This window comes from Sorex fumeus, unplaced genomic scaffold, assembly GCF_029834395.1.
Source record: "Sorex fumeus unplaced genomic scaffold, SorFum_2.1 ptg000100l, whole genome shotgun sequence".
NCBI lineage: Eukaryota > Metazoa > Chordata > Mammalia > Eulipotyphla > Soricidae > Sorex > Sorex fumeus.
Genome location: NW_026606157.1, coordinates 11,471,844 through 11,489,788, shown reverse-complemented (window position 1 = coordinate 11,489,788; position 17,945 = coordinate 11,471,844). Strand labels below are relative to the sequence as shown.

General features: G+C 52.4%; 1 protein-coding gene across 1 annotated transcript in view; it reads right to left on the bottom strand.

The window, feature by feature from the left end:
• CCDC91 (coiled-coil domain containing 91) overlaps positions 1-15,052 on the bottom strand; it is a 210,508-nt gene extending 195,456 nt beyond the window's left edge. The window contains exon 1 of the mRNA XM_056134580.1: positions 14,989-15,052. The gene's annotated coding sequence lies outside the window, so the exon portion shown is untranslated. The remainder of the gene's footprint in view (positions 1-14,988) is intronic.
• Positions 15,053-17,945: the final 2,893 nt, after the last annotated feature.

The following is a 17,945-nucleotide window of genomic DNA, read 5'->3' as shown; positions in this document are numbered from 1 at the left end:
GACTCAGAGCAAATGACCAAGGCTTGGCCACACAGGAGGCCGGGAGCCACCTCCAGAGCCAGGGGGACGGCTCCCAGCAGGACGGTTGGTCCTCCACAGACGGGACTTCCCTCCCCGGCGCGCTCAAACACCCACGGCTCCTTCCTGCTCACCCCGAAACACCACCGAACGCTCCATCCACCAAGCAGACATCCTTAACAATGAAGCAACACAAGGAGGAGGGAGGGTGGGGGGAGGAGGAGGAGGAGGAGGAGGAGGAGGAGGAGGAGGAGGAGGAGGAGGCAGCAGCCAGCCAGGTCCTCTGCCACTGCTCTGGCCCTTGCGCGCAATCCCCGCCTCTCCACTAAACACAAGACACTTCCCATCCCCGGTCCAACTCGAACACTAACAGCATCCAACGGCCTTTCCCTCCCTGAGCGCCTCAGGCCAACCCTGCGGCATCTTCACCCCCCCACCCCCTCCCCCCCACTCCCCACCCCCTCTGCCCCTGCCAGCCTGACTTGCAGGCCCCATCCCCTCAGAGCACATCCTGCAGGACTCACCCCTCCTCGGGAGCCTTACCTGGCCAGTACTCGGCCTGAGGGTCGCTCTGGCGGGGGACGCGTGTGGTGTCCTTCCGCCCCTCCCAATCGCAGACCCCAAGTCCCAGGAGGGATCTGTCCGCTGCGCCCAGCCCCCCGCACCGCGTCCCATCACCTCCTATCATCACTGTCCTTCAACCACTTCCCAGGATGCCTCCAAACACTCCTGTTTCAGGGTTGCTCCTTTAATAAAAAACAAAGCGTAAATCTACAACTGTACCTCACGGCGTCTCACTAATAAAATTTTTTAAAAAATAAATAAATAAAGCGAAACTAAAGATAGCAGGAGGAACAAGTCACCGGCACTTGACTGTATGTAGTTTTAGGTCCTCGGTCATTGAAGCTGGACTCTCTTCCTGTCATTCTTAAAGTGACAGACACCACAAGCCCAAGAAACATCATTTCCTGCAGGACAACAGAAAAGGGGGCAGACTATCGATTTTCAGCCACAGGAAAATCAAGGACATTCTTAGAAAATTAATGGCAAATGTCCTCCCTACACAGTCCTGCCGGCTGAGACGTCCCGAGAGAACGGGCTCCAGGTACTTCCCTCACACAGGCCCATCCTGAGCCCCCGACACCAAGCATGCTGACACTCGGCATCCGACTCCGAGAGCCCAGCTGGAGTGAGCAGAGGCCGCGGGACAACCCCACAGAGACATTTTTTAGTCCTGCTATTTATTCAGCCACTGATTAAGCTGACTGAAGCGGGCATGAACTGCACATTACTTTTTAAGAAAAAAATTTTTAATTTTATTGAATATCCGAGAGACAGACCATTACAAAGCTGCACATGACTGGGTTTCTGTCATACAATGATCCGGCATGCACCGCTCCCCCAGTGCACAACTCCCACCTCCAATGTCGCCTGCTTCCCTCCCAACCATGCCCCAACCCCCCACCCCCCACCCCAGCCTCCCTCTAGCGGGGCGCTTTCCTTCCTGCGCTCTCTCTCCTTTTCCTCTTGTGCATCATGGTTTGCAATCCAGGTGCTAAGAGGTCACAGTGTTTGTTCAGGGCATTTAGTAGTTTTATCGGGACAGTAAGGCTGGGGCAGCTTTTCAACTGGGTGGCCGCTTTGGGGTGTGGGTGTGATTGCCGAGGCTTCCGGAAGTACAGGGAAGTGGGGGGGAGGTAGCCCATCCCGACCCCGAGAAAGCCTGAGATTTCAATCACAAACCCACATGCCTGAATTTGCAGCAGATTATTCTTTGCAGCGGTCCGTCCTGAGACGGTGGAGTCAGGCCGGGGACATGGTGGCAATGTTGAATTGTGGAGCAAACGGCTGCCAGGGACTCTGCTTGGGCAGGTACGAGGCTGACCCCACCCCCCGCCCCCAATTAACCGTTGTCTGTTCAGCCATGCGCAGGTCTGAAATCAATTGCAGCCTTTGATCTCTTTCGAGATTTATTTATGGGTCTCTGAAATAAGGGCAATACATGAGCTTGCATAGCTGAGCAGGCGTTGGTCCGTGGGCGTGGCTCCCACATACCTAACATCTGGCCGTTTAATATCTTGGCAAACCTGGTCCCAAGTTGTTGGGGTCTGGCCAAAGGTACAGAGGCAATCTGGGGGTATCAGGAAGCCTACACACACACACACACACACACACACACACGCACACCACATGCACACACATGCACACATGCATGTACACATACATGCATGCACACATGGGCACATACACGCACACACGCACACACACTCAGGATTGGAGGCCCGGAGGAATGCGGGAAGCACTGGGCTCAGCACTGGGGGTCCTGACCCATGCCGTGGAAGGGCAGGCTCAGGCAGGGCTGGGGGACACTGGGGACAGAGGCTGGCAGCCGGGACAGAGAATGTGCTGGGGTCCATGGGAGCCACCAAGAATACCTGGAGGGGATTTGTCAGAGCCCGATCTGGGCACTTCTCAACACAAACACACAAGTGACACACCGACGCTTAACAATCAGCATGTCGGAGGGGAGCGTGGAGGGACCTGTTGAAAGATATTCAGAGAGACATTCCCTGCCCGGTGCAGGGGTTCCCGGAGTATGACACAGCATGGCCCCAGCCCGGTAACAGGCTACGAGTCCTGACTAGTCACAGGGGCTGACGGCGACCAAGGCGGGAACAGGGCCCAGAGGTATAGCACCTGTCTTGCATAAAAGGCCCCATTAAAAAAATAGTGGGGCCGGAGCAATATCACAGTGGGAAGGGCGTTTGCCCTGCATGCGGCCGACCCAGGTTCGATTCCCAGCATCCCATATGGTCCCCCAAGCACTGCCAGGAGTAATTCCCGAGTGCATGAGCCAGAAGGAACCCCTGAGCATTGCTGGGTGTGACCCAAAAAGCAAAAAATAAAAAAAAAATTTTTAAAGTGAATTAAACAGCACCCTCTTAAATTCCTTAAACAACAATAACAAGAGATCTAGGAATTCTGTAAGACTCATCCAGATTCCCTCAGTCTAACCCTATTTTTCCATCTACCTAACTCCTCCCTTCCAATTCAAGTCAACCCAACCTAACAAACCCACTCTACTTACTCGACATTCGTTATTAATTATAATATAAATTATAATAATTATTTATTAATTATAATATAAAGATGAATAGACAGCAAACTCTACCCAATGGCACGTGTAATAAACTAGATAGCAATATACTATGTCATAGCCACAAGACATTGTTAGAAAATAGCTACTTCAAATTGAAGTCTACATAATTTCTATCCATACTTTGAAAAGAAAATAGGTAAGTGAAGGCCAAAGATTGGTTAGTGACTCATCCTCCACTTACCCCCCACCCAATCTTCCATCTCTAACCAGAGCCGAAAAAAACTCCATAAACATCTGCTTTCAAGACATCTGAGAAAGCAAATACAATGGGTCTCCTATAGCTTTATAAATAAAACCTACAAAATCCCTGGTTCAAACTCAACAAGTGGGAGGTAAAAAGTCCCAGCCTGTGGGCTCCCAACAAAGGCCACTCAGTTTGACTCAAACCATTGACCAAGAACGTTTCTGGCGATGTTTGGAAACTCACAGATTTCAGACTCTTCTGGAGCGAATTATTCTTCCTTAAAGACTGAAAGTCCAAACTTAGAGTTATGAAGTGACAGAAAACATCACAATCTGAACTCTACTTACACAAAACCACACGGTTTTCGATGCCAAGCCCCTCATTCACAGCTGAGAAAGTCCCCACAGGAGATGGTGAGGCCACGTGGGATTGAGGTCACACAGCCAGACAGAGACCTCGTGTGCCTGTGGCGTCTCCGGGCGCTCAAGGCCGCAAGCTGGCAGCTGCCGGGGCCTTTCTCAGGAGTCCACCCTGCTGCCCGCGACACCCCTCTCCTGAAATCCTCTGCCCCAGAGTAACTCGCGAACTCTCTGTCCTCTCACCGGCAACTCACTCCTGCAACCGCCCATTCTGATGCCCCAGCTCCACACACACCTGCCCGTTCCCACGGGGACAGAGACGCCCACCCACCTGCAGGCTGGCACCTGGACACGCCCCTCAGAGCACCTGGACTTTCGGGAGCATGTGTGGACATGGCCTCTCAGAGTGCCTGGACTTTAAGACGCGTGTGTGGACTTTCCCCCAGAGTGCCTGGACTTTGAGGAGCGTGCGTGGACTTCTCCTCAGAGCGCCTCCACAGTCAGGCCCCACGGGAGCCAGGCACAGCCGGGCCGAGGACGGGCGAAGACGCTGCAGCGTTTTCTTAACCAGCAACCGGCTTCCCACCGTTAAGGAAACCAAACCAAGTCAACAGACTTCTATTTGCAACTAGAAAATCACTCACCTCGGCTGGCTCCCGAAGTTCCATCCTATGGAAAGTCCATTTCGACGCTACCTGGCTCGCACATGCTGATGCTCTGTTTGCATTCGGAAACCACGCCAGACTCCAGCCCACAGAGGCAGGACGACTTCCAGTTTAGGTCTCTCAACCCACATGTACAAAACCCAAAATTACAGCACAGAAAAGCACTGTTAACATAGAGCTCTGTTCCCTTTTTTTTTTTTTCGAGCTCTCCCGTACCCATAATACACAATATTTCACTACCTAAATCAAGCTTCAGTGAGTCTCGCCTTGAACTTGAACACGAGTGCTCTTTCCAGGTCGGACAGCAAGTCCCAGTCAGCCAAAGCGCTGTGTGGCAAATAGAACAGCCATAGCCTTCCGCAGGGCTCCGGGCACTGCTGTGCCCTCGGGGCAGGGGCTTCTGTCACTGCTGACACACTCAGAGGCCCCTGCCACCCAACTCGGACACGACACAATTTAGGACCCAGTTTTGCACCAACAGTGCTTGACGCTACAGGCCAATGATGTCCACTCACGGGCATACTCAGATGTGGACACATGGACAGCAGAAGAAGACCTCCAGGGCCACGGCAGCTGCCGGCAGGAGTCTAACTCCCCAGAGCTGCACAAGGGACCCAGGAAGAGCCAGGCAGGATGGAAATGATCCACAGTCGCTCGTCATCCTCGGAAGACCCTAATCCCGGCTCCATTAGAAAAGCCAAGATGCCTGGCTCCACACGGGGTGCCCAGGCCTTCCGGAGTGACCCCTAAGTGCAGAGCCAAGAGGAAACCCTGAGCACGGCCAGGGGTGGTCCCCAAACAAACAGAAGCACAAAGATCCTACGAGCAGGAAAACCAGGAACAGGACAAAAGGTCCCAATGAAATCTGTGCTGGAGGCAGAACTCCCTGGAAGACGGCAGGAGACTCGAGACTCGAGACTCGTGTGGCCGAGCCTCTGAGAAGCGCCAGGGGCATTTGGGGATAGCAGGACAGAGGAAGTGGGCGGCGGCCGGCCCATGCAGCTGACACAGAACTCAACAGAGGGGCGAGGAGAGGAGGGAGGGAGGGGTCCCACGGGGGGGGGGGGGGGGGGGGGCGCTGCCACAAGCAGGGAGCAGCCAAGCCTGGTGGGAAGACAGCGTCAGAGAGGGAGGGGCCAAACCTATGGACACTGTTAACTACGCAGGTGACACACTGAGGTTCAGGTCTGAAGAAGGAAACACCAAGGGAAATGGCCCAGGAAGGTGCACAAAAGACACTTCGTACAGCAGCAAAGGCACTTGCCTCGCACAAGGCCGATCTGGGTTCAATTCCCAGAACCCATCGGGTCCCCCAAGCAGAGTCAGGAGTAAGCACTGAGCAGTGCTGGGTGTGACCCACCCCCTGGAGAGAGAGATCTCAAGTGAGAGGATACAGACTCACTGGAGAGACACGCTAAGGGATGCTCACAGTACGTGGAGAGCACCTGGAGAGCTGGAGCATGACGGCAAGGAAACGCCTCCAGCCCCCAGCGATCCCGACCAGTCAGCCTGCGAAGAGCCAGCCCAAGGGTCCAGGCAGAAGAACCTCAATACACCGGCTCTAGCTGCAAGGCGGGACACCAGAGGCCTCCCTCTGGGAGAGGCATGGGCAAGGCACACCCTGACACCACCACTCGCCGGTGAGGGGACGCCGGGCCCCTGGGGGTGCGGAGGGACAGGCCTCAAGGCCTCAGCTGGTCCTCTGTCCACCCAGGGGAGGAAAGCCCGGAGCAAACCCCGCCTACAGCACGGCAGGCCGGCACTCCTCGAGGCCAGCTTCCTGTGCCCAAAGGACGAGCTTTCTGCTTTTTAAACTTCCCGTAAAATAAGTTTAAAAATGAATTTCAAAGTGGATCCCACCCAAGCAAGAAGTGAGCGAGGAGGAGGAGGTGGCAGGCAACCAGCCCTGCCGGGGAAACTGAGGGAGAGAGGCGCCTCCGGGCTCTGCGAGGACGTGGCCAGGCCAGGCACCGGCCTCTCTGGAGCTCACTGCAAGCAAATAAGCCTCCGACTGTGGTCACCCAGCCACACAGAAACACACCGAGAACAAGTCCAGAACACAAAAGTCACAGTGGGAAAGGACACAGGGTCCCGCAGGCTTAGGGAGCAAGGATGGTCGCAGGCTCTCAGCAGTGACAGGGGCGGGACTTCTCTGATAAGGAATCCACAGAGGAACCGTCCGAACGCCTTTAAGGAGCTAAAGAAGCATTGACATGGCCTGCCAACAGAACAAGAGGACGAGAGGGCAGAAATGAGGAAACTATGGACAGAAATGACAGAAAAGAAAACCCTGGCAGGAATGAGAAACTCACTGGAAGGTCTCAGCAGCACAGTCACAGCCGCTGGGGACGGGATCCGTGAGCTCCAAGATGAGGAGCAGGAAATCTCCGACAGCAGCAGGAGACAGAAAAGGCCTCAAAGGAAACAGTTAGCTGACAACAGATGAATTTAGGAAGAGCAACAGAACAACCACGGGGCTCACAGAGGGCCAGGAGGGCAACCCTAGTGAGCAGGCGAGGAGGTTGTGGCTGAGAAGGTCCCAGAGGACGAGAGGGCCAGCACCAGGCCCAGGAGGTCTGTAGGGTACCAGCGAACAGTGATCCAAATAAAAATACCCCAAGATACATCCCAATCAGAATCACGAAACCACAGACAGCAACTGAAAGCAACAAGATCAAAGAAGGAAATTAGAGAGAGGAGCATCAGCAAGATTTACAGCACATTTATCAAACGCAACCTCTGGGTCCAAAGACAGAGGTGGATGCACAAAAGTAAGATCAAAATGGATTAAAGACCTCAACATCAGACCGGAACCCATAAGGTACATTGAAGACAAAGTCGGCAAAACCCTCCATGACATTGAAGCTAATGGTATCTTCAAAGATGCCACGCCACTGGCCGAGCAAGTGAAAACAGAGATAGATAAATGGGACTATCTTAAACTAGGAAGCTTCTCCACCTCAAAAGAAACATTGACCAAAATACAAAGACAGTCTACAGAATGGGAAAGGATATTCACCGAATACACATCTGACAAGGGGTTGACATCAAGGATATACAAAGTACTGGTTGAACTCCACAAGAAAAAAACATCCAACCCCATCCAAAAATGGGGCAATGAAATGAACAGAAACTTTCTCAAAGAAGAAATCCGAATGGCAAAAAAGCACATGAGAAAATGCTCTACATCATTAATCATCAGGGAGATGCAGATCAAAACCACAATGAGATATCATCTCACACCTCAGAGACTGGCCCACATTCAAAAGAACAAAAGCAACCGATGCTGGCGTGGATGGGGCGAGAAACTTCACTGTTGGTGGGAATGCCGAATGGTTCAGCCCTTCTGGAAAACAGTATGGACGATGCTCAAAAAATTAGAAATTGAGCTCCCATTTGACCCAGCAACACCACTCCTGGGAATATATCCCAGAGAGGCAAAAAAGTATAGTCGAAGTGACATCTGCACTTGTTTGTTCATTGCAGCACTCTTTACAATAGCCAGAATCTGGACAAAACCTGAGTGCCCGAGAACAGATGACTGGTTAAAGAAACTTTGGTACATCTACACAATGGAGTACTATGTAGCTGTTAGAAAAGATGAAGTCATGAAATTTACATACAAGTGGTACAATATGGAAAGTATCATGCTAAGCGAAATGAGTCAGAAAGAGAGGGATAGACATAGAAAGATTGCATTCATCTGGGGAACAACATAAAGTAACAAAATAGGAGACTAACACCCAAGAATAGCCGAGATAAATACCAGGAGGATTACTCCATGGCCCTGAGGACAGCCGCACATGCTAGGGGAAAAGGCAGCTCAGATAGAGAAGGGAGCACCAAATAAAGGGTGTTGGGAGGTTCCTCTCAGGATAGGAAATGCGTGATGAGAGTAGACTATAGTCCGAACAAGATTGCCATTCAATGTCTCTTTTGCAAACCACAGCACCCAAAAGGAGAGAGAGAACAAAGGGGAATGCCCTGCCACAGAGGCAGGGTGGGGTGGGGGGATGGGGGGTAGGAGGGATACTGGGATTGGTGGGGGTGGAGAACGGGCACTGGTGGAGGGATAGGTACTTGATCATTGTATAACTGAAACCCAAGCACAAAAATTTGTAAGTCTACAACTGTACCTCATGATATTTCACTAATAAAAAAAAATTGCCATTCTTTTTGAGGAAAAGAATATTTGGAATTATTTAAAAAAGAAGAAATAAATAGCTCTAGTAATTCTAAAATGTATATATACAAAAGTAAAACAAAAAGCAATGGATATTTTTTCCCCTGATTTGAAAAAAAGAAAAAAAAAAGACAGAGGTGGGATACAGTGAAAAAACTCAATGAATGAATGCGTCACCAAGAATACTTTACGGAACCAGAGTTCCATTCAGATCTGAAGGGACAACACACAGCTTCACAGATAAACAAGTCAAGAACTTCACAGACTCAAAACCATCTTTACAAGAAGAACTTAAAGGGCTGATTTAAGACAAAAGGGATCCCACAAAGACGCAAATTCCTGTAGAAAGGCGGCATCAAGCTCCATGACAATAATCTCTCCCGATGTCAATGGGCTCAATGTGCCAATCAAGAGACACAGGGCGGCAGGGTGGGTTGGAAAACTGAACTCAACATTCTGCTGCCTGCAAGAAACACAACTGGATAATCAGAGCAAATAAAGACCCAAAGTCAAAGGTTGGAAAGCCAATTCTTCTAGCCAACAATCCCCTGAAGAGGGCTGGGGTGACCATTCTGGCATCAGATGACACCGACTTCAGGCTGAGAAAGGTTAGAAGGGGCAGAGAGGGTCAGGGATCAAGGGATCTGAACACCAGGAAGAGCTCACATTCCTAAATGTAAATGCACCTAATGAGGGACCAGAAAAGACTTAAACCAACTTCTAACAGGCCTGAAGAAAGACGATGAGAGCAACACAATAGGAGCTGGAGACTTCGGCATCGCTGTGTCACCTCTTGAAAGATGAAACTAGACCAAAACTCAGTCAGGAAATACTTGCCTAGGAGGAAGACGCGGAAGAGAGGGGTTAGTGCATCTCTAAAGGGATTTTCATCCTCAAAAGGCAGAACTCACATCTTCTCCAACACACGAGACACTTCCCAAAGTAGACCCCATAGCTGAGATACCAACTACACCTCCACAAAGCCAAGAGCATAGAAGTCCTCTCAACTCTCCTCACAGGCTGTGATGCACTGGAAACAGAAGTGAATCACAAACAGAAGTGGAGAAGCAACTCAAACTCCTGGAAGTGAAACAGCTTGTTACTGAACAAACAATGGGTCGGAGAGGAAATCAAAGAGGAAATTAAAAAGATTCACTGAAAACAAACAAGAGTGAGGACACTACCTACCAGAAACTGTGGACACAGTAAAAGCAGTGTTAGGAGGAAGGATGTTAAGAGAAGGAACCCTATGCAAGGATTCCTCAGGAAGGAGGGGAGGGCCCACATAAACAAGCCGACTGCACAGCCTAAGAAACTAGAAAATGACGGACCAAAGGAGCCCAGAGCAGGCAGGAGGAAAAAAATAATAAAACTCAGAGAAGAAATTAATGAATTGGAATTTTTTTTTAAAAAGCCAAGTCAAAAGATCAATGAAACCAAGAGCTGGTTCTTAAAAAAAAAAAAAAAAAAATGATAGATCACTAGCAAGACTCACAATTAAAGAGAGAGAAAAGACTAATAAACTGAATCCGAAATGAAAGGGGCAACATCACAACAGGAACCACAGAAATTCAAAAGATGATCAGAGATGATGTTGAGGATCTATCAGGCCACAAAATGATGGAACCGAGAAGAAATGGAGAGGTCTTGGATTCCTGTAACTTCCCCAGGTTGAGCCAGGATGGTCTGGGTTACCCAAACACATCCATCGCTACTGAGGAAATTGAAATGGCAATCAAAAATCTCCCCAAACAGCCTAACCCTGGGCTCACTTTGAAATGCAAGCGACCATGAGTGACGGGTCAGAGAAACGGGGGGAGAGACAGCCCTGGGCTCCCAGGTTCACACCACAAGGACAGCCTGAGAGGGGGAGGCCAGCCACAGCCCTCCGGGAGCCCAGCACCAAGGGTCTGACCCCCTCAGAAAGCTCTTGCATGGCCTCCTCCTGGGGAAGGAAGTCTTCAGTGGAACAAGGGGGAGCCTCGGGCCAGGCCTCCTGAGGGGGCCACGTCCACGACCCGGAGCCGAGGTCAAGACTCGAAGGTGGTTTCCTGCCCGTCTCGGAAACTGCCACTGGCCAAGGAGACCCCCATACCACAGACACAGGCACGCGGCCCCTCTGGGTCAGGGATGGTGTCGGCCCCACATGGTCCCACCGGAGAGGCAGGCAGGAAGGAGAGGGGCCACACGCCTTCTCACTGGCGTGTTTTCTAGCTCGGGGGAACTTTTGAAACATCGATACCTTAGGGGAGGGGGGCCTAGAGATAGCACAGAGGGTAAAGCACTTGCCTCGCAGGGCGCTGTGGCCGCTGGTTCAAATCCCGGAACTGCATTTTGGTCTCCCCAGCTCAGACATGAATAGTTCCTAGCACAGACAGAGTCAGCGTGGGCCCTCAGCACCACCGGGAGCGGCCAAAAAAAAACTAACAATAAAATTAATGCTTTTTAATAGGAGACTAACTTTTTAATATCTGCACTAAGGACAGCAGAGGTAAGGGCCAGGAGGATCACACCACAGGTTGGAAGCCGGCCCCACCTGCTGGGGGGAAAGGCAGTTGGGCTGGAGAAGGGACCACTACGACAGTGATGGCTGGAGGGATGGCCCGGGATGGGAGATGTGCGCTGGAAGTAGACCAAGGACCAAACGTGATGGCCTCTCAGTATCTGTATTGCAGACCACAACGCCCAAAAGGAGAGAGAGAGCAAGAAGGATTGTACCTGCCATAGAGGCAGGGGCTGGGATAGGGTGAGGGTGGCAGGAGGGATACTGGAAACAACAGTGATCACAATACGCCCTGGTGGAAGGATGGGTGCGCGATCACTGTGACTGAAATGTAGTCATGAAAGTTTGTAACTGCATCTCACAGTGACCCAATAAAGCACTGTAGCACTGTCCTCCCGTTGTTCAGCTCAAGCGGGCCCAGTAATGTCTCCATTGTGAAACCTGTTGTTACTGTGTTTGGCATATCGAATATGCCACACGGAGCTTACCAGGCTTTGCCGAGCGGGCGGAATACTCGTTAGCTTGCCGGGCTCTCTGAGAGGGGCGGAGGAATCGAACCCGGGTCGGCCCAGTTGGCCGCGCACAAGGCAAATGCCCTACCCACTGTGCTATCACTCCAGACCCCAATAAAACTTATTAAAAAATAAAAATAAAATGAAAGTAATGCTTTAAAACAACAAAGACTATAGCCCGGACCAAACGAGGGCCGACGATTTCCTCCCTCAGGTAGCCGAGAGGTAAACTCAGAGACGGTCACTCCTGCTTCATAGGTCAGGGACAACTGTCAGCTTCCTCTCGTCACTAGGGTCAGACCACACAAGTGAAGCATCTCCCGACCCCACGCTCCGACCCGCTCACTGCCAACTGCTGTCCTGGGGGGCCGGGCGGAGACGTGCCTGCCGCGGCAGTGGCCAGAGCAGAGCCCAGAGTGGGCACCCTCCCCCAACGCCCGCTGCCGGGTCAGCGCCGCACTGCCATCCAGGCTCGCTGGCCGCCTGGAGATTTATGGGGCCTATTTAAAGCTGCGCTTCGGAGCTGGCCAAACGCTGGAGACGCCGTCCAAGGCCCCAGCGCGGTGGCACCGGGAACGCGGCCGCAGAACACGCTTCCGTGCAAGGCCCGGCCACCGCCAGCAGGGTAAACAGCTCGGCGGGCAGCCCCGAAGGAGCGCAGGAACTTAATTCAATTTCTGCCGACCCAAGTTTCCTTGTTCAAAGGTGGCAGTGTACCTTCTGTCAGACAAATTCTCTCTTGGAAGGGGGAAAGGAAAATGACAGGAACTTAACCACTTTGAAATGCAATTAAAGACAAGATTTCTAACCACGAAGCCTAAAAAAGGAAGAAGATGGAAATCATTGGACAACGAAGACTTGGAATTCAAATCACAATTAACACACACACACACACACACACACACACACACACAGACTGTTCTAGAAAGGTAGGGGGTCTGGTGAAGGGTAGACCCCTCCCCTCTAAAAAGCAAAGGCAGAGAAGCGGCCTTGAAGAAGTAGCAGCAGAATGCCACGGGGCCTTTCAAAGGCCGTTCACCTACACGAAACTCATGCAAAGACTCCCAACAGGCTGGCGGCAGTGAGAGGCAGGAGACGTCGCCAGTGGGGACGTGGGCTGAGGCGGCCCCCGGGACAGCAGACGGGAGTTGTAGGGGACGGTCGGATTAGAGCCCCTGACTCTGGCCAGCGACGCCACGGACGGCCCGGAGTCGGCGCTTCTCCAAATCATTAATAATGAAAACGACCGACACAGGAACCACAGAGTGCCAGGAAAAAGATGCACTTCTCTGGAACAGTTCTCAACACGACCAGCCACCACCCACAGAGCCCGTGTGGGCACCAACAAAGCGGGCCCGCCCGCTAATCTGGGAGGCGCTGAGTGGCCAGGGGGCAGGCCCGACCCCAGTCCCATGGACACCAGGGGACCAGCCACGAAGCGCTGCCGCGACCGTCCACTGGGCCGAGATTCCGGGGAAATCATTTTCTCCGAACAGAGTTTCTATTCCAAGAAGTGCCTTTTTCAGACACTGAGTTTCCTCTCGGTGAAAACCCCAGATGAAGCTTTAGAAATAACTCCCAGAATAAAAGAGAGCAGACCTCTCAGAGTGGGCGGGATTTGTCCTCCGCTCCTCCACCCGAGGGGCAGAGAGAGGGGTTCGGGGCGGGAGCGAGGGGCCCTGGGAGACCGGAGAGGAGGGAGCCGCACCGCAGGGGAAGGGCAGGGCCCAGGGGCTCCGACATCTGCTGGGGGGTCAGCACACAGTCAGTGCCCGCATGGCATCCAGCATCCCCCGTCACCCGCCATGAGAAACGGCACTTTTCCAGAGCCACGACCCTTCTTACACGGCCCCCACAAGACAGCTTAGCACCCACCCAAACACAAGCGGACGCAAGACCCACTCGCTCGCGAATGTCTGCAGACTCTACCATGCTTGCTGTTTCCTACACAGCCGTAAAAAATGGGGGTGCGGGGGTGGGCAAGGGGAGGCCTCCTCTGCGCAGTGCGGGGTGCTGGCTGACGTTCCCCCCCCCCCCCCCCCGACAGGCTGGCAAGGCTCAGCTTGGCAAAGCTTGCACAAACTTGAAGAGCACCCGTCATTCCCAGGAGAAACAAAGAAAGAGTGGAAGAACAGCGGAGTCTCCAGAAGAACCCCTTCAGCTTGTGCGTGTCCACAGTCCTCGTCCTTCTGGGAGGTGCCCAGGGGCGTGTGGCAGAAACCTAAGAAGCCCAGAGCAGCGTGACAGTCGAGCCCAGAGGTAGCTGCTCACACACCCACAGGGCCGGCAAGCCAAGATGGAAAAATGACTGTCCCCTCCTGGGAAGGAACCGGGCAAGGAAGGAGCCCGGCCGGCCACCACCCTTCCAGGAAACCCTGGATCTGGGGCCCCGGAGCCCCCAACCTCACCCAAGCCCTTTCTGAGGACCATCCCGGCCCCCAGAGGCAGCAGCACCTATGGGTGACTGGGTTTAGACTCATTCCAGATCTGAGACGGAGACCCTGTGAGCGTGGGGGATATCTCAGGACAGGCAGACACCGGCCACCCCAAACCCACCCTGGGGATGACCCCCCGCCCAGAGCAGCGGCAGGGAGCCCGGCTGCACGCTGGACACCAGTGACACTAACTCCGGCTGCTTCCTGCGTGAGGCTCACTGAGAGGTGACGTGTGTGGGCCACAGGGAACCACATAGAGGACACAGAGCCCCGTACACAGACACCAGGCAGACGGCGAAGAGGCCAACAGCAAGGAAGCTCAGAGGGCGAGAGTGTGCAGGGGCCTGGCACCCAGAAAGGGGGAGGCACTCATGGCTGAGCCTGGGGGGGTCCAGCTGCCTCTATGGCCACTATTTATTGAGTCTCAGGGATTACTCCTGGCTCTGTGCTCACGGGTCACTCCTGGAAGGCGTGGGACCAAACGTGGTGCTGAAGATTGAACTAGGTCAGCTGTGTGCAAGGCAAGGGCCTAGCCCCTGTAGGCTTTGCCCAAATGGCCTTCACTGGCTGAGATCAAAGGGGGGTTGGAGGACCTGGAATGGGGGGCGGGCCCTTGGCAAAGAGCAGAGAACAGAGAGCACCAGGGGTGGCTTCTCGTAGGTGAGTATCAGTGACCTCCCAATCACTACTGGTGGCGGATTTTTGTATGTAGGGGGGAGGTACATGGCAGTGCTCGGGGCTGACTCCCAGTTCGGTGCTCAGGGATCACTCCTGAGAGGGTGATGGGGAGCTGTACTTTCCCTCTGGCCCTGTTTTTGGATAGTTTAATATTCAACTGTTGGTTTTAATCCTATGTCATAAAACCGACTTTTAAAATAACCACAGTACCTACAAGTAAGGACTGAAAAGACACTTCCCAGAGGACACTTTGCTCAGTCCCACATCTAAGGTACGAGGCTAAGTACCTACCTTGAGCAGATGTAACAGCACGAAGGACAATCACGGGAGCCAGACGGTCAGCTACTGGTCATTTCTGGAAAGGAAGGACAGAAGATTCTCTGAACACAAAAGTGCTGAAAGAGGCTAAAACTTGAAAAAAGAGAAGAGCATCCCCAAAGGGCCTCAAGTGACATATCACAGCATCAGGGTTTGCAGTGGGGTGACTTTAGGGTCAGACGAGGACGGACAGGACACTTGTCTTGTTTCATGCCCAGCACCACACACGGACCCCAATTACAGAGGCAGGAGTAAGCCCTGAGCAGAGCCAGGTATGAGAGGAAAAAGGAAGAGAACAAAGGAGGAAAGAAAGGAAGAGTACCCTGGGAATATATCCCAGACAGGCAAAAAAGTATAGTCAAAGTGACATCTGCAATTGTTTGTTCATTGCAGCACTCTTTACAATAGCCAGAATCTGGAAAAAACCTGAGTGCCCGAGAACAGATGACTGGTTAAAGAAGCTTTGGTACATCTGCACGATGGAGTACTATGCAGCTGTTAGAAAAGATGAAGTCATGAAATTTACATACAAGTGGTACTACATGGAAAGTATTATGTTAAGCGAAATGACTCAGAAAGAGAGGGATAGACATAGAAAGATTGCATTCATCTGGGGGACATAAAGTAACAAAATAGGAGACTAACACCCAAGAATGGCCGAGATTAGTACCAGGAATTTTACTCCATGGCTTGGAGGCCGACCACACATGCTAGGGGAAAAGGGAGCTCAGATAGAGAAGGGAGCACCAAGTAAAGGGTGTTGGGAGGATCCTCCCAGGATGGGAGAAGCATGCGGAACGTAGACTATAGACCAAACATGATGGCCAATCAATGCCTCTTTTGCAAACCACAGAACCCAATAGGAGAGAGAGAACAAAAGGGAATGCCCTGCCACAGGGGCGGGGTGGGAGGGGGGGGATGGGGGTTGGGAGGGACACTGGGATTCCTGGTGGTGGGAAATGGGCACTGGTGGAGGGATGGGTACTTGATAATTGTATAACTGAAACCCAAGCACAAAAATGTGTAAGTCTGTAACTGTACCTCATGATGTCTCACTATTAAAAATAAAAAAAATTAAAAAAAAAAAGGAAGGAAGAGTACTCTGTCCCCTCACTCAGGACAGGGATCCAGTTACTCTGTCTCCTTACTCAGGACAGGGATCCAGTTACTCTGTCTCCTTACTCAGGGCAGAGATCTGATTACTCTGTCTACTTCACTCAGGGCAAGGATCCCGGTTACTCTGTCCCTTCACTCAGCACAGGGATCCGCGTTACTCTATTTTCTTTCACTCAGCACCGTGCTTGGTTACTCTACTTATTGGTCTTTTCAACACTACGTCTGCTGAATAACTTAGTTTCATCAGGAGGATAGGAATCTGAAGACAATTTTCTATCATCTACAACAAAATTGCGGCGAAGACAAATACTGAAGAACTAAACTATAAATAGCCCCAGATTTTTTTTTTATGAAATACACTGAAATTCAAATGCAGTTGTGCGCCAGTAATTGCTGAAGTCCGCTCACAGCCAGAAACATGCTCATCCCCTCCCCATCTGAGGGAGGAATCTTTAATGCACCGGAACTCCTCTCTACGCTACCCAGGAACTTAAATCCTGCCTCCTAAGACCAACAATCCTTGCGACAGTCTCATACACGCACGATCCAACTCACATTACACACAAGAACAAAGCGGGGAAAGCAGCAAAGATCCTTTCCGTGAATGAGGCCACAGACAGACACACCTCACTCAGGTAAATGCACAGACATAAGCCCAGGATGAGACACACCCAGCGCCCAAGTTCTGAGCCACACCTCATGGCGCAGCTGGCCTCTGCCGCGTCCTCGCCTGGCCGGCCCTCACCCCAGCTGACCATGACCTCTCACCTTCTCCGACCTGGCCTCCTTCTGACTTTGTTTCTCTGCTGTGCCCCTCCCCACCCCCGTCCAACAGGTCCACGTCACAGTTTCCAGGAAGGGGGATGCTGCCATCCCCGGGACAATGACCAGCTAGCAAACCACCAGGCATCCTCCCTGAGGGGCACTGCCCCGCTGGCCTCCATCACAGGCACGACTCTCCCCAGGGGTGCCCTTGGTAGGTGCCTGAGCACCTTCACAGTAGAGGTGGATCCCTCACCACCTCGGACCCAGAGTCCCAGAAGCAGAGCTGGAAGAGTTTCTGGTCCCACCAACACCCCCCAAGAGCACAGTGCCTGACTCACTCCGGAAATGGGCTGGAGGGACACACTCCGGGGAGAAGAGCCTAATACCCCAAGACCACAGAGAACACCACACACACACACACACACACACACACACACACACACACACACACACAGAGCTGGTGAAGTGCCTGAGGGCCAAGTGTCCTTCGCACAGCCCCTGAGAGCCGCCTCTTGGTCCCTGGGGCCCCTTTTATTCACTCCCATGCAGTCCCCACGGCAAGGTGCAGCACAGGCAGCAGCCGTCAAGGTCACGGTGTCCTTCTCAGAGACCCTCATGTGCGGGCCAGAAGCCTGGGACCCTCCGACGTTGGGGCACATGGGCCATAAGTGACAAATCCCCTCTCCCAGGGACATCTCAGTCTTTCAATTCCTTCACAGAAATCCCTTCAAGTTCCTCAACGAATGAAAAGATGGAGAAAACGCTTCCAAATTATGTATCTGACAAGGACTTCGCATCCTCCTGTTCTCCCGACCTCCCATCCTCCTGTTCATCGATTTGCTCGAGCGGGCCCAGTAACATCTCCATTGTGAGACTTGTTGTTACTGTGTCTGGCATATCGAATACGTCACGGGGAGCTTGCCAGGCTCTGCCGTGCGGGCGAGATACTCTCAGTAGCTTGCTGGGCTCTCGGAGAGGGACTTTACATCCAAAGAGGAAAAAACAACTGCTGTGAGTCAAAGGCAAAACGAAGGCAATTCCATTTTAAA